We start from the raw sequence: 17,215 nt of genomic DNA, 5'->3' as shown, positions 1-17,215 counted from the left end.
ACAAATTGGGGCTAAATGTATATAATAATTGGGGCTAAAAATAACTTTTGCGATTGGGTTTCTTTAAGAATTTTGCATTGTTTGCTTTCAACATCCTCTGTGCTCTAGTTTCTATTGTTGGCTGCAGAATGAGTTAACTGTGAATCTGTCAGTAAGCCCACTATAACAGTACGGTGGAGGGTTTGTATTTCTTTTATCTACCTTTTTACCAAAAGAATCTGTAAAAACCAAAACATTGCAAAATATTTTAAGAAATTCAATTGAAAAAAAAAAATATTTTTATCCCCAAATTCTTGAATTCAAGAAAAAAAATGTACCTGTAGTGCAGTGGGTTGATGCAGGGTGACAGACAGGCAGTGACCCAGGAAAGTTCAAAACAAAGTTTTTTTAATGGTCAGTGTACTCACAAACAGAAAACAAATAGTATCCTCTGGATCTCAGCCGGGAAGCAAGACTGTCTGTATCCGCAACTGTTTGGTGTGGGCGACTCCACCGCCGTGTACTCTGAGGAGTGCCAGATCTTTTGGCTCCGCTTGGCTCTGTGTTCCTCTATACAGGATGAGCTCTGCAGAGCCTGCTGATCGGCACGCTTGCAAAGCCAAAACTGACACACCCAACCCTTTGCTGCAGGGTTTTTACAAGGAACCTGTGGCCATAGGCCACATGGCAGACCTGGCTGGGAAGGAAACGGACCGCCCCACTACCATTGTGTAGTCCGCTCCAAAAATAAAAGCCCATGGAAGTTTTTCTTAAATCTGCCTTGGACAAACATCTTGCCCAAGACCAACCTTTACTTTTATTTTGCATTGCAATCACAGTTATGCCTGTAACTGCAATGCCCTCCTATGGTCTCAATACACTTCTGTGCGCATCCTGGGGGACACATAGTGACCCTCACATATAACACCGGTCACTGCCTTAAAAGTTGCAATTCAGCTTTACAATTCAGCAGCCATTCCTCACCTTTCAGAAGTTTATAGTATCTCTCCACTAAAACTGTCCAGAACTTGGCCCACACTTGGTTCTCAGTCCTACCTCACTGTCCCTGGGTGACTAGCTTCCACCGTTCTTCAGTGTCACATCTTCCAACAAAGTTGCCCATCTTATCTCTTCTCTGTAGGTACCACAAGGTCCTCTCTCTCCTTCTGAACTTCCAGTCTTTTATCAATAGGTTTTGCCACTAATTCTCCAGCTTCTTCTTTCTTGCTACTTCTGTCTTCATGCCATGAACTTCTTAACTAGGTTGTCCCTCTATGAAAAAGAATTTCTTCTTCCTTCTCTAGAACTTTTATTGCTATGAGGTCTCATACTCACTTGTGAGAGACTCACATGAAAACCTGGCACTGCTGCCAACACTGGGACCGCAGCATGCGGCTACATGTATTTCTAGGCAGCTGCACGCTCCGGTCCCAGTGCTGGCAGCCAGGGCTGCCATTAGGAATTTCAGGGACCCATACTGTAAAAATGTTTGGGCCCCCTTGAGACTCCGTCCAGGCTCCACCCCAGCCGTGCCTCCACCCCTCAAATCTTCCAGAGTCCCACTGCCCACTCTTGGAAAAACTCCACTTCTGCGCCACGTCCTCACCAATCACACATTAACATTTCCCAGATCATACATATAGCCGGCAGCTTTTGTTCTGGCCAAAAGAATTTTAAGCCGCCACTACAACAAGGTAGACTCTTTTGGATGAGCTCTACTCTACTGTAACTTATTAATCATTTGTTAGAATACCCAATACTCTGTTTAGGTATATTTTTATTTTTCTTTAAGGAAATGAGTCACATACTTTTTTAAAAATAATTGAAACCAGATTGTGACTTTTTTTTGTAATCTGTATTTCTGATTGCAGATTATTGTATTGTTTTCTGTACTTGTATGAAGCTGTCGGTGGATATCGATCTGCGCTCGGACCGCAGTGCATGGACGGGCCGCGGGTCTCCTGACTAGAGCTCAGCAGCCTCACAGCATGTATGAGGATGCAGGCCAGAAGATCAGTGCCCAGTCCATGCACCGCAGTGCGAGCGCAGAACAATTTCCAAAATAAAGATGTTTCCCAGTCCTATATACCCACTTTTTATTTTTCCATCAATATGGCCATGTGAGGGCTTGCTTTTTGCAGGACGAGTTGTACTTTTGAATGACATGACTGGCTATATCAAATAGCGTACTGCAAAATGTGAAAAAAATTCAAAGTGCGGTGAAATTGAAAAAAGTGGAATTCTAGAATTTTTTTGGTTGTTTCAGCAGCCTCCCATCTCCTCACCTCAGCAGCCTCCCATCTCCTCACCTCAGCAGCCTCCCATCTCCTCACCTCAGCAGCCTCCCATCTCCACACCTCAGCAGCCTCCCATCTCCACACCTCAGTAGCCTCCCATCTCCACTCCTCAGCAGCCTCCCATCTCCACTCCTCAGCAGCCTCCCATCTCCACACCTCAGCAGCCTCCCATCTCCACACCTCAGCAGCCTCCCATCTCCTCACCTCAGCAGCCTCCCATCTCCACACCTCAGCAGCCTCCCATCTCCACACCTCAGCAGCCTCCCATCTCCTCACCTCAGCAGCCTCCCATCTCCACACCTCAGCAGCCTCCCATCTCCACACCTCAGCAGCCTCCCATCTCCTCACCTCAGCAGCCTCCCATCTCCACACCTCAGCAGCCTCCCATCTCCACACCTCAGCAGCCTCCCATCTCCTCTCCTCAGCAGCCTCCCATCTCCTCACCTCAGCAGCCTCCCATCTGCACACCACAGCAGCCTCCCATCTCCTCACCTCAGCAGCCTCCCATCTGCACACCACAGCAGCCTCCCATCTCCTCACCTCAGCAGCCTCCCATCTGCACACCACAGCAGCCTCCCATCTCCTCACCTCAGCAGCCTCCTATCTCCTCTCCTCAGCAGCCTCCCATCTCCTCTCCTCAGCAGCCTCCCATCTCCTCTCCTCAGCAGCCTCCCATCTCCACACCTCAGCAGCCTCCCATCTCCACACCTCAGCAGCCTCCCATCTCCTCTCCTCAGCAGCCTCCCATCTCCTCTCCTCAGCAGCCTCCCATCTCCTCTCCTCAGCAGCCTCCCATCTCCTCTCCTCAGCAGCCTCCCTTCTCCTCTCCTAAGCAGCCTCCCATCTCCTCTCCTCAGCAGCCTCCCATCTCCACACCTCAGCAGCCTCCCATCTCCACACCTCAGCAGCCTCCCATCTCCTCTCCTCAGCAGCCTCCCATCTCCTCACCTCAGCAGCCTCCCATCTCCTCTCCTCAGCAGCCTCCCATCTCCTCTCCTCAGCAGCCTCCCATCTCCTCTCCTCAGCAGCCTCCCATCTCCACACCTCAGCAGCCTCCCATCTCCACACCTCAGCAGCCTCCCATCTCCACACCTCAGCAGCCTCCCATCTCCTCACCTCAGCAGCCTCCCATCTCCTCTCCTCAGCAGCCTCCCATCTCCACACCTCAGCAGCCTCCCATCTCCACACCTCAGCAGCCTCCCATCTCCACACCTCAGCAGCCTCCCATCTCCACACCTCAGCAGCCTCCCATCTCCTCTCCTCAGCAGCCTCCCATCTCCTCTCCTCAGCAGCCTCCCATCTCCTCTCCTCAGCAGCCTCCCATCTCCTCTCCTCAGCAGCCTCCAATCTCCACACCTCAGCAGCCTCCCATCTCCACACCTCAGCAGCCTCCCATCTCCTCTCCTCAGCAGCCTCCCATCTCCTCTCCTCAGCAGCCTCCCATCTCCACACCTCATCAGCCTCCCACCTCCTCACCTCAGCAGCCTCCCATCTCCTTACCTCAGCAGCCTCCCATCTCCTCAGCAGCCTCCCATCTCCACTCCTCAGCAGCCTCCCATCTCCTCAGCAGCCTCCCATCTCCTCAGCAGCCTCCCATCTCCACACCTCAGCAGCCTCCCATCTCCACACCTAAGCAGCCTCCCATCTCCTCACCTCGGCAGCCTCCCATCTCCTCACCTCAGCAGCCTCCCATCTCCTCACCTCAGCAGCCTCCCATCTCCTCTCCTCAGCAGCCTCCCATCTCCTCACCTCAGCAGTCTCCCATCTCCACACCTCAGCAGCCTCCCATCTCCTCTCCTCAGCAGCCTCCCATCTCCACACCTCAGCAGCCTCCCATCTCCTCTCCTCAGCAGCCTCCCATCTCCTCACCTCAGCAGCCTCCCATCTCCTCAGCAGCCTCCCATCTCCACACCTCAGCAGCCTCCCATCTCCACACCTCAGCAGCCTCCCATCTCCACACCTCAGCAGCCTCCCATCTCCTCACCTCAGCAGCCTCCCATCTCCTCTCCTCAGCAGCCTCCCATCTCCACACCTCAGCAGCCTCCCATCTCCACACCTCAGCAGCCTCCCATCTCCTCACCTCAGCAGCCTCCCATCTCCTCACCTCAGCAGCCTCCCATCTCCACACCTCAGCAGATTCCCAACTTCTCACTCACATCAGCAGATTGCCATCTCCTCACCTCACTCCCCTCTGCAACTTCCTGCAAGTCCTCACACACTGCCCGCCTCCTCGGCCTCATCGCCGATTTCAGCATCTTCTGTCTCCCCCAGAAACGTGACATGTTGCTGCTCTGCTCGAGAATGAAGAAGAGCGCGCAGTGTGTCACATGACCTGCGACAGGACCATGATGCACTTGGTCCTGCTTCTGCTTTAAAGGTACAGCACTGATTTCTGGCCACTGCATTCACTAACAACACTGTAGGTGTGTCTTTAAACCACTGAAGTGTTGTTATGTATCTGGCTTGCAGCGGCCATGAACTATTGCACCTGTAGCCCAAACAGCAGTATCAAGAGAGGAGGGCCCGGTCTGCCAGCATATCCGGGCCCCTCTTTTTGCTACTGTTCATGGGGCCCCATAAAATAGTAAGGGCAGTAATGCCCTGATGGCGGCCCTGCTGGCAGCTGAGAAGAGAGTATGAGTGTTAGCAGCGGATTAATCAGCGTAACATCCAGAGTCAGCAACACAGAATGTAGATTTATTCATATCCAGGTTGAACAGCTTACAGCATGAAATGTGATCAGTCTGGTATCTGCTGTGACTTGCAGCATGGGAGCATTACAACAACAAGAAAGGAAGAGAAGGAGGGGGCATCCTGTCTGTTCTTTTTTTTTTTGTCACTGAACTTTGTTAACAACCTCACAATATGCACAATATATAAAACAGTACAGTAGTAGTTGTTGCAATACATACAGATCAATATGCATTATTCCAACACCCCCACTCAACAACTACTTATCCTCTTAGTCCCAGTGTGGTCCTCAATTCTTGGATCCTGGCTCGTGGCAATGGCTTTGTCATAATGTCAGCTGCCATCTTATCAGTTTCACAATAGACGAACTGAATTATGCCACGATCTATCAAATCACGTAAATGATGATGTCTGACGTCAATGTGCTTGGTTCTAGCACTGATCATTTCACTGCATGCAAGTTTAATGCATCCTTGGTTGTCCTCATAAATCATCGTCGGCTGAGTTGACGGTGTGCCAAGATCATCCATCAATTGTCTTAGCCAAATGACCTCCTGGCTTGCATAGGCTGCGGACACATACTCCGCTTCTGTAGATGACAAGGCAACAGACACTTGTTTCCTACTAGACCAGGAGATTAAACTTTCTCCAACTTTAAACAAGTATCCGCTTGTGGATTTACGATCATGCGAATCGCCAGCCCAATCTGCATCTACATAGCCGGTGAGTTCTAGATCTCCCGTTGCAGACAGCTTTAAATTTACATCTTGCGTTTCATTTAAATATCGGAGAAGTCTCTTAACAGCATTCCAGTCTCTTTGGCGTGGTTTTTCCACATATCTGCAAAGCAAAGGATTCCAACTGTTGTTGTGATATCCGGTCGAGTCATAGTTGATATGTATAGAAGTGCCCCCACTGCCTGATGATATTTCTCATTGTTTGGCAACAGGTCATCTTCTCCTTCCAGCTTCAGGTAGGATGGTTCCATTGGGGTTGATATACCTTTGGCTTCTGACATTCCAAACTGATTCCGAATTGAATTAATTTTTGCACTTTGGTTTAGAAGAAAACTTCCATCTTCCTCTCTCTGGATTTGGATTCCTAGATAATATGTCACATTTCCAAGGTCTTTCGTTTCAAAATGCTGGTTCAGAATTTCAGCCATTTTTCCAATTTCTGCGTCTTCCTGATGAACTACAATCACATCGTCCACATATAAGAGAATATACATCCACTTTCCATCTGTATATTTTGTGTATAAGCATGGATTCGCTTGACCTCTTTTAAAACCTTCTTCCAACAAGACCTTATTCATCTTGCTATTCCATGCTCTTGCTGATTGCTTAAGACCATAAAGGGATTTTTGTAGTTTGCAAATAAGATTCTCTTCACCCCCCTTTACATAACCTTCAGATTGAGTCATGTATAAGTCCTCCTCAATGTCACCATTTAAGAAGGCAGTTTTTATATCCAAATGTCTGACATTCATCTTTTGTACAGCAGCTACAGCTAACAAAGCTATGAACATGGTCTGCTTAGCGACTGGAGCAAACGTAGCATCGTAATCTTCGCCATACTTTTGAGAATATCCTTTTGCCACCAACCTTGCTTTAAATCTGTGGACTTTACCTTCAGAGTCATATTTGGTTTTGAAGACCCACTTGCACTTGATTGCCTTTTTGCCCTGTGGCAGCTTGGTGAGTTTCCAAGTTTGAAGATGATGAAGCGATTTGATTTCCTCATTAGCAGCATTGATCCACTTTGTTCTTTCATGGACAGGTAGTTCTTGCATTTCATCCCATGACTGCGGCTCTGATTCAGGTAGTGTCTTGACTATGTAGGATAGACGTTTAGCTGGTACGCCTCTGTTTGATTTTGAAGATCTCCTGATTTCAGATTCACCTGATTTTTCTGTTGTTCCTTCAGTGGTTGAAGAATCCAGCCAGACCTCTACATCCTCCTTGTTATTGTCTTGTAATTGTGACTTCAGCTGGACTACTGGCGTGATGTCACAAAACTTGGGGGACACAAAGTTCTCATCAATCACTACATCTCTACTTATTGTGACCTTGTTTGTTTCTGGGTGTAGAATCCTATAACCTTTCTGGGTTTCACTGTAGCCTACCAGGATCCCTTCCTTAGCGTGAGTTGAGCGAAACGGGTCGAAAAATTTCAAAAGTCGCCGACTTTTGGCAAAGTCGGGTTTCATGACACGAAACCCGACCCTAGGATGAGGTCGGCCACGAGGTCGGCGACTTACGCGCCAAAGTCGCGTTTCATAAGTTTGCTTTGCGCTCTTTTTCAGCCAATCAGGATCCACGGACACTGTGGGCAACGTGATGACATAGGCAGGGGTCACCACCATCTTTCAGAAGGGCATGCAAGTGATTGGCTTGCTTTGGTGGGCGTCACAGGGGGTATAAAAGGGCGTGCACGCCGACCGCCATCTTACTTCTGCCGATCTTAGCATAGGGGAGAGGTGCTGCTGCTGATTCTGTAGGGAGAGCATTAGGCAAGGAAGAAGAAAAAAAAATGCTTCTGCTGCTAGCGATTTTGCCTGTACAACACACCAGTCACTGTGTGTGCAGTGCAAGGGGAGGCTATATTTTGGTGGATCAGCGGTGTTGGTTGTTAGGCTGCCTTCTAAGGCTTCCTGACGGCTGCATTGCTGTTTACCCACTGCTCTGCAAACTGCTTTTTTAAAAGCAATCCCAATTTTTTTTTTTTGTCCTGCTGAGGTACTGAACGTGCATTTTTTCACACCATACAGCGGTGCACACTCCTCACACAGTACCGTGTAACGGCTGTTATCACAGCCACAGTGAAGCTATCTGTGTGTCACTCTGTGGGAATAAGTCGAGGACATGTTCCGTTCTTACAGACCTGCACCTTCTAGTTTTGTCTAGCTTTCAAACAGTTAAATATATTTGCTGTTTGACCCATTCAAAACTATAGAGAGACAGCGTGTGTCAGTCCGTATACTTAGAAAACACGGAGCTTGACAATTTTACGTACACCGGACAGCCGTGTACGTGCACGCTCCTCTCAGTACCGTGTAACGGCTGTCATCACGGCCACAGTGAAGCTATCTGTGTGTCACTCTGTGAGAATAAGTCGAGGACATGTTCCCTTCTTACAGACCTGCACCTTCTAGTTTTGTCTAGCTTTCAAACAGTTAAATATATTTGCTGTTTGATCACATTCAAAACTATAGAGAGACAGCGTGTGTCAGTCCGTATACTTAAAAAACACGGAGCTTGACAATTTTACGTACACCGGACAGCCGTGTACGTGCACGCTCCTCTCAGTACCATGTAACGGCTGTTATCACAGCCACAGTGAAGCTATCTGTGTGTCACTGTGGAAGGATAAGTGGAGGACTTGTTCCGTTCTTACAGACCTACACTCTAGGGAGATTCCTATTCTGCCCAATTCTATATACACCTTGTAGTTTGTGATACACTAGCCAATTTCTGCCTGTGACATAGCGCTCTGATATTCAGTGGGCCTCACACAATCCATAAGTGTCCAGTGTCCACAAGTGTGTGCAGAAATTCAAAATCTCCGTGATCCTGTAGTCACTTTTTTCACACCTGTGCCATCGAGCCTGTGACATAGCGCTCTGATATTCAGTGGGCCTCACACAATCCATAAGTGTCCAGTGTCCACAAGTGTGTGCAGAAATTCAAAATCTCCGGGATCCTGTAGTCATTTTTTTCACACCTGTGCCATCGAGCCTGTGACATAGCGCTCTGATATTCAGTGGGCCTCACACAATCCATAAGTGTCCAGTGTCCACAAGTGTGTGCAGAAATTCAAAATCTCCGTGATCCTGTAGTAACTTTTTTCACACCTGTGCCAACAAGCCTGTGACATAGCGCTCTGATATTCAGTGGGCCTCACACAATCCATAAGTGTCCAGTGTCCACAAGTGTGTGCAGAAATTCAAAATCTCTGTGATCCTGTAGTAATTGTTTTCACACCTGTGCCATCGAGCCTGTGACATAGTGCTCTGATATTCAGTGGGCCTCACACAATCCATAAGTGTCCAGTGTCCACAAGTGTGTGCAGAAATTCAAAATCTCCCCTGTCCTATAGACACCTTGTTTTACATTACTATATAGTTTGTTGGATTTTGTCTACATTTCTACAAAAAATGAGGAAGGCTGGTGGAAGAGGCCGTGGAATTGGGCGGGGGTTGGCAGCTGGTAATGATGGTGTTGGTGGTGGATCTGATGGTAGTGGCAAAAGCAAAATAGGACCAAATGCAGGAGGTGTTGAGCCTGCGTCATCGTCTGGCTCCACAAGGCCTCGAAGGCTTACTTTTCTAGGAGTTGGCAAACCGCTTTTAAAGCCAGAGGTGCAGGAAAAAGTTTTGGCTTACATTGCTGACTCAGCCTCCAGCTCTATCGCCTCCTCTTCTGAAGTTGTAAAAAGTAAAAGCACTGAGTCGTCATTGGAGGCTCAGGTTCATGAACCACACCTTTCCTTGTGTCCTTCACCCCAACCAAGATTGAAGGATGATGCAGGCCATACTACTGATTACTCCATGGAGCTGTTTTCACGTACCATGCCTGGATTACCAAGTGAAATGGTGAATTACCCAGGCCAAGATGAATCTGACATGGAGTGCACTGATGCACAGCCACTGATAGATGATTCTGCTGGTACATTCACTCAGAGCACTACATTGTCCTCGCAGTGTACGGAGCCAGATTCTGACCCTGATGAGACTCAGATGCCCCTTCCCGCACACTATACCACCATACACGGTGACACAGAGGAAGGTGCACATGACATTGAAGAGGAGGTGATGGATGACCCAGTTGTTGACCCAGATTGGCATCCATTGGGGGAAGAGGGTGCTGCTTCCAATAGCTCAGATGAGGAGCATCCACAGCAGACATCGACATCGCAACAGCTGTTATCTGGCAGGCACGGAGCACTCCAAAGACAGGTTCCAAAAATCAAGAGTTGCTGGACAGCTTGTCCAGAGGGTCAAAATATCACAGCGTGCTAGGCCGCAAAATGTCTGCCAAAGTAGGAAGAGTGCAGTGTGGCACTTTTTTGAACAAAATCCTCATGATCAGGCCAAGGTTATCTGTAAGAAGTGCGCAAAGACCTTTAGCCGAGGGAAAAATCTGAAAAATTTGAATACCAGTTGCATGCTTAGAAATTTAACCACCATGCGCTTGCAAGCGTGGACACAACACCAAACCTCAAGTACCACATGTGCAACTGATCACAAAGAAGGTAGTCAGCAATGCTACATTGTTTCCCCCACTCTAAGCCCACCCGTCAGTAAAGCAGCAAATGTTGAGGTGTCGTTGCAAGGCCACAGCAGTCAGGGAATCCCACTGTTATATCAACGAAATACTGAATCTAGGCCATCAGAAAGAACACCAAGTCCATCACCATCATCAACCCTCTCTCAGTCCGCCCTGTCCACCGCTACTTCCACCATATGCAGCTCTAAAGTCCAGCTCACCCTCCCAGACACTATGAGTAGGTCAAGAAAGTACTCAGTCTCTCATCCCTGTACACTGGGTTTGAACGCCCACATTGCCAAACTAATCTCGTTTGAGATGATGCCCTATCGGTTGGTGGAAAGCGCAGCTTTCCGCGAACTCATGGCCTATGCAGTACCACGCTATGACCTACCCAGTCGCCACTTCTTCTCTCGCAAAGCCATCCCAGCCCTCCACCATCATGTGAAAGACCGCATTGTCCATGCACTCAAGCAGTCAGTGAGTGGAAAGGTGCACCTCACAACTGATGCATGGTCCAGTCGGCATGGCCAGGGCCGTTACGTGTCCATCACTGCTCACTGGGTTAATGTGGTGGATGCAGGGTCCACAGGGGACAGCGGTGGTGGGACAGTGCTGCCTAGCCCACGGTATAGGAAACAGTTGGCTGTAGGCGTTCGACCCTCCTCCTCCAGAAGCGTAAGCTCGTCCACAGAGCGCAGTCGTACGAGCACTCCATCTGCAGCTGCCACTGTTGCACACGAGGAGTCCCCCTATCGAGCAGCTAGTGGAAAGCGTCAGCAGGCTGTGTTGCAGATGATGTGTTTGGGCGACAGACACACCGCCGAGGTGCTGGCCGAGTACTTTCAGCGACAAACTGAGTCATGGCTGGGCAGTGTACATCTAGAGGCAGGCAAGGTAGTTAGTGATAACGGCCGTAATTTTGTGGCAGCCATAGCCCTTTCAAAACTCAGCCACATACCTTGCTTGGCTCACACCTTGAACCTGGTGGTGCAGTGCTTCCTCAAAAATTATCCGGAGTTAACAGCCCTGCTCCAGAAGGTGCGATGACTGTGCGCGCACATCCGCCGGTCGCCTGTACACTCCATTCGTATGCAGAAGCTGCAGCGATTGCTCCACATTCCCAACCACCGCCTCATTATCGACATTGCAACAAGGTGGAACTCCACCCTGCACATGGTTGAGCGGCTGTGCGAGCAGAGGCAGGCCATAATGCATTTGTGTGAGGATACACGGCCAGGCACTTTGAGTGCAGACATGGAGTTGACAGGTGTGCAGTGGTCGAAGCTGAAAGACCTCTTGTAAAATAATGCATATCCTGTAAAATACTCAGGACTAGTTACCAGATAAAAATATAGTGGTTTATTTGGATTCTTCCATCAAAGAAAGGTTATTACAGAAAAACAAGTGAATAAAAATAAGTGAAAGAGAAATTGTCCATAGTTCATACTCTGAAATCTCACATGGCAAAAGCAACATGTATTCTTCTTTCTCTCGGGGATCTCACATGGCAAATGGCGTCTGTCTCTCAGTTCGGCTTCTTTGTAGTCAAGTAACATACCAGCTGTTGAGTTATGTCATCTTGCGTCTGTGTCTCATGATGGTGAGGGAAGAAGAAGAGCGACCTCTACAGTTAGCCATGAATTATATACGTCTCCTAAAGCACGTGGTCTCTACATATATGGAGCTGTCTTTCTACCATGAGCCAAGCTTAAAAATAGCCTATGTCATGTAAGCTAAAGCATTCTACAGAACTGGGTGTAATAAGAAATAATTAACGGATTATTAATATTTAACAATTCCCCCTTTTGAGGGAGACAGACATTAATTGGAACCCTCAAATATAACGATCTTTTTTTATTTTTCCACTTCTTTGACAAAATAATTTAATATCAATAATAATAATAATAATAATAATATTAGATTACCGTTATAAGTACTCAATGACATAATTGATGTGAATTCATGTTATGGTAAGCCGTGAACAATATTCATATAAAATATGTATGATTATACTTCCCTAAGTCTAAATTGAAGCATCTCAGGTCCAGTCATCATCATCTGATGTCATCTGGTCTTCATTTTGATGTCTTCTGTCTTCTTTTTGGTTCTTTTAAAAATACAGTTTTTCTCTAGCATATAGATGTTGTAAAAATCGTGTTGTATATAAAATCAAAGTTCATAAATTCAAATGTTAATACGAAAACAAAGTCTATGCAGCTTTAATATCTGTGCAGTGTCATCTTTAAAAACCTGGGCTTACATTGGCTCGCCTTGGATATTCTGGAATCCTCCATCGGCACTGGTCTTTGAACAGGTGTGACGTCTTTGGTCAGCAAAGCAAGGGTTAAAATGACTCTTCCTTGCTAAACATAGCACCATAACCAGTCCTTGTCCTAATGCACAGGACATATGTCAGGGTTAATTACCTTCATTGTTCACCAGCTTTCATCGAAGCTTTTCAGGTGATTGAAAACCTCTGGAACTTGATAAGAACGTGATAACACAGTTCTTCTCAGCATCATAGGATCATCGTCCTCTGGTTGTCAGGTTAGACACTTTAATCGTGACTGTCAGTGGTGGATACTGCACTTGTGACTGTCAGTGGTGGATACTGCACTTGTGACTGTCAGTGGTGGATACTGCACTTGTAATTAACACAGTTCATTTCTCAGAAGTCATAGCTTTGTTACCTTCTGGGACTTCTGGATCGCGGCATTCTTCTTCTTGCAACTGATAAGAATCAATTTTAATATGAAAAGTCTTTATTAACGTAATTTCAGTATCTTGCTTGAAGTCTTCATTCCCTATTCTATACCAAATCTGGTAATTATCCTATCCTATAATATCACAGCGTACCATAGCAATCAGTAAAATCCATATAATTATTATCAGAATTTGTACTGTATATGGATTTCAGTGTTTGAAATAATAAACCAATAATAAGTGATAATACATTATTATCCATATTTTTTCATGTGATAGAACATTTTTATGTCATAGATGTAATTACCTTTTTCAACCCATAGGTGTCACTGTGTTTTATGTAACCAGTGTTATCATCTTTATTAATAAGGAATATATTTATTATACTAATAATATGTAGGAATGTAAAGCCATGAACCAAAATAAGAATATATGAGTGAGCGAATGAATGAATAAAAGAATTGTTGCATATAACTCAGAAGTGAAACATTTCCTTAGTAATAGAACCATATAATTGCTATATTTAATGAAGCAATATTCTCAGTAGATATTACTTTACTAAATATTGGTGAAAGAATTAAAAATAATGAAAAATAAGAATAAAAATAAAAATAAGAATAAGGCCTTTATGTTGATGCAGTGTAGTTATGTCTTCAGTAACATACACCCTTAATATTTCCATGATCTGGATTATTTCATAATTGTCATAAACTTGTGTTATCAAAATATTCAAATTATGCAACTTTGCATGTAATTCCTCTTAGTGTAAAGAAATGACTCTTTATAATACTTGTTATTATACCCAATACTTATACCATTGTACCTTATTAATATTTTTTTCCTATTAAAATGTGTGAAGAAGAAGTATTAATCAAATGTGATGATGTAGTCAGGATAAAAAACATATTTTCCCCCTTAATACCAAAAAAAATATTGTTTCATGAAATAATTCATTTATCAAAACCAAAATTAAAAATAATTAATTTATAAATTGTGTAAATATTATACTTGCTTATACCATTATTTGTCTGAAGATGTGTAACCATTAAAATTAATTTGAATATCATAAAATTATCCTTTGGAAAAATTAATTTAAATGTAGTTTAAGATTAACACACTTGGACAGAGAAGGAAGGTCCACTATTCCCAGATGCAGCTGGTGAATACCAGGCTCTGTGCTGGTGCCTGTTTAAAAGAGCTAAAGCTGATAAGGAAAGAATAGATTTTCTTCCTAAACTATTTTCTATTTTGTTGTGCGATTGCACTTATCCACAATTAACTAAATCAAGAAATAATTACTATAGAAATACAGAAATATATGTTGTATAGATAATATTTCATTATATATCCTAATATTCTAATAATCTAACTGATCTGCATATTTCTCCTAAAGATAAAAGCTTTGGGGTTTTTTCTTTCCTCATTCAGAATCCTGAGGCCTCATACAAACGTATCACATTACTCGCTCAGCAGCTGCTCATACACTCAGTCACTGTCACTCAGACTGTGTCACATATTAACTTTAAACCAAATACCTCACATATGAAGGTGTGATGAATACACGTATTTTAACCCAAATTATCCTAATTATCAATGCATTGTAAACTATTTCAATTTAGTCTCTTAATATTTCTTTGAATATTCCCCAAATACACATGACATAAATATATATGTATAGCTATACTTGACATTTAGGCCTGGAAAAAAAATTCCATTGCTTTGCGAAAGTTGAGACCCCCTTTAAAATTCTTTTCCTAAGGAACAGGGACATAGTATACTGGTATACTTGTATTATTAGAACAAGGTTCAAATTCCCCTGCTGTGGTTGTCATTCAAACCATGCAGTAAAGCACACACCCAGAACATTTTAAAAAGCAATTAGTTATTTCCTTTTAAGGGTTAGATATATAATCATGCAATTATTGCAACATCCTGTGTAAATAAAGGCATAATTCCTTGGAAGAGAATTTTTCTCGATTAAGTCCTGCTTTGAAATGAAAATTCTAAGGAAACATAAAAAATAAGGTTAATATCATATTCATAATTCTAAATATTATTACTGATGTAGATTTTAATTTTCATTAAAAAATACAGTTCTACTATTTCTACTTCTACAAACACTCTATATATACTGTATGACTATGTATATATCCACAAACCATAAAACTACAGGATTATACTCTATAACTCACTAATTGTATAACACTGTTACACAATATATATTACTTTTTTCCTAGCCAATTCCTACACCCATACTTATTTCTCTGCAAAAAATATCCTGAAAGGTTCTTGCCATTTTAAAGCTGATAGATTCTTGGAGCAGAGTATTCAGTTTACAGGCCATGATGTCACTCACCACCTGTTTCTGTCTGTTAAATTCGGCCATCTTTGTTACAGAAAGAAAATCAGAACTCATCATTTTTCTTAATTCCATTTGTGTCTTTTCGGTGTTCCTTTGCATCATTCCATATGGCTTATAACAAACATGTGATTTTCTTTTTCTTTCTTCGTAGATTTGATTTTGGGGAAAACTCATTTTAGAAGGTTTTGCTAATACAAGCTTCTGATAAGATTTTACTCTGCCTGTCTTTACAAAATTAGCACAATTTACTTTCCTCTCACGATTCTCGTGTTTTCTGGCAAAATCAAGGGATTGCGCACATTCAAACAAAGAATCTTTTTGTGACGCAATAACACGAGATGCAGGATTTAGAAACCAAAATTTGCTTACAAAACTCCTTATGAGGGACGGTGTTTTGACATTCTCACTCAGCATTTTGTACAAACGTTCATATATGGACATGAACGTAAAAATACATTCCTTCCGACCAATTCTTAATTTTTGAAGAATATCAATATCTGGATGATTTTCATTTGATGAACAAAAAATGAGAATTTTTAATCTGTCTTTATCAGTTAAATTCTCATGTGTTTCACCAGATAACTTTAAAGACAATCTCCTAGCAAAATTTACAGGGATCCACATTTTGAACAACTGATTCTTCTCCTCGTTAGATAAATCAAATTTATCAGTACAACTTTCATAAATCTCAGAGTTTCTACAAACATCTATTTTGTTGTCATAAGCAGGAATTATTTGGCATATCTTTATCAAATTCTTCCTCACGCTACTTCGGATTTGGGCCTGTGAGTCTTCTATTTTTAGTGGTACGTCTTTCCCTTGTACGTCCTCTACGTCAGTTCTGAAGTCTCCTCCTACTTCTCCATCTTGTTCCACGTCTGCAAGGTCACCTTCAATGGCTGCTACAGACACTTGATTACAGTCAATCTCCCTAACTTTACAGCCAATCTCGAGAACATCACAACAATCATTTTTGGATTTCTCTGACACAGATCTATGAAATATATCTACCATCTGTAGAATATTTTTTAATCTCTCTCTTTCTCTATTGAAAAACTTAGAATCTAACCTTTGATTCTCGAGTTCACACTCGGCATATAAACTTAACCATAAAACTTCTGAATTAGAATTGTCTACAGACTTAAATTTCAATTTACTCTGCTTAGCAAGACAATTAATGACATCCATTTTATCTTACCTTGAAATGTCTCAGCTTGTTCCTTTGATGGACAACGCTGGGTTCCTGTCTTTACACGTCTGGCTTACGTCTGGTACTTTTGGCACTTGTAGTACTTCTCAATCTATCTGGTACTTCTTACTTCTAGGTTCTATGTGATTCTTGTAAGTAGTGGAATTCCCGATAACTTGCACATATGATTTGACGTTAGCAAAGTCCAATCCCCCGTGTGGGCAAGTTGAGGGAAATCCGCAAAAAAGTACAAAAATTCAGATCTGGCTGGCTCTCCAATGTAAAATAATGCATATCCTGTAAAATACTCAGGACTAGTTACCAGATAAAAATATAGTGGTTTATTTGGATTCTTCCATCAAAGAAAGGTTATTACAGAAAAACAGGTGAATAAAAATAAGTGAAAGAGAAATTGTCCATAGTTCATACTCTGAAATCTCACATGGCAAAAGCAACATGTATTCTTCTTTCTCTCGGGGATCTCACATGGCAAATGGCGTCTGTCTCTCAGTTCGGCTTCTTCGTAGTCAAGTAACATACCAGCTGTTGAGTTATGTCATCTTGCGTCTGTGTCTCATGATGGTGAGGGAAGAAGAAGAGCGACCTCTACAGTTAGCCATGAATTATATACGTCTCCTAAAGCACGTGGTCTCTACATATATGGAGCTGTCTTTCTACCATGAGCCAAGCTTAAAAATAGCCTATGTCATGTAAGCTAAAGCAT

At 43.8% G+C, this 17,215-nt stretch overlaps 1 protein-coding gene across 1 annotated transcript in view; it reads left to right on the top strand.

Annotated features, from left to right (window-relative positions):
* Positions 1-17,215, top strand: part of LOC141098105 (5-hydroxytryptamine receptor 3A-like) — a 120,469-nt gene that overhangs the window by 13,691 nt on the left and 89,563 nt on the right. The window lies entirely within an intron of this gene.

Source organism: Dendrobates tinctorius, unplaced genomic scaffold (assembly GCF_039654945.1).
Source record: "Dendrobates tinctorius isolate UK_male_01 unplaced genomic scaffold, ASM3965494v1 ptg000086l, whole genome shotgun sequence".
In the NCBI taxonomy this organism is placed as follows: Eukaryota; Metazoa; Chordata; class Amphibia; order Anura; family Dendrobatidae; genus Dendrobates; species Dendrobates tinctorius.
The sequence above is the reverse complement of the archived record's forward strand: the minus strand, read 5'-3'. Positions and strand labels throughout refer to the sequence as shown.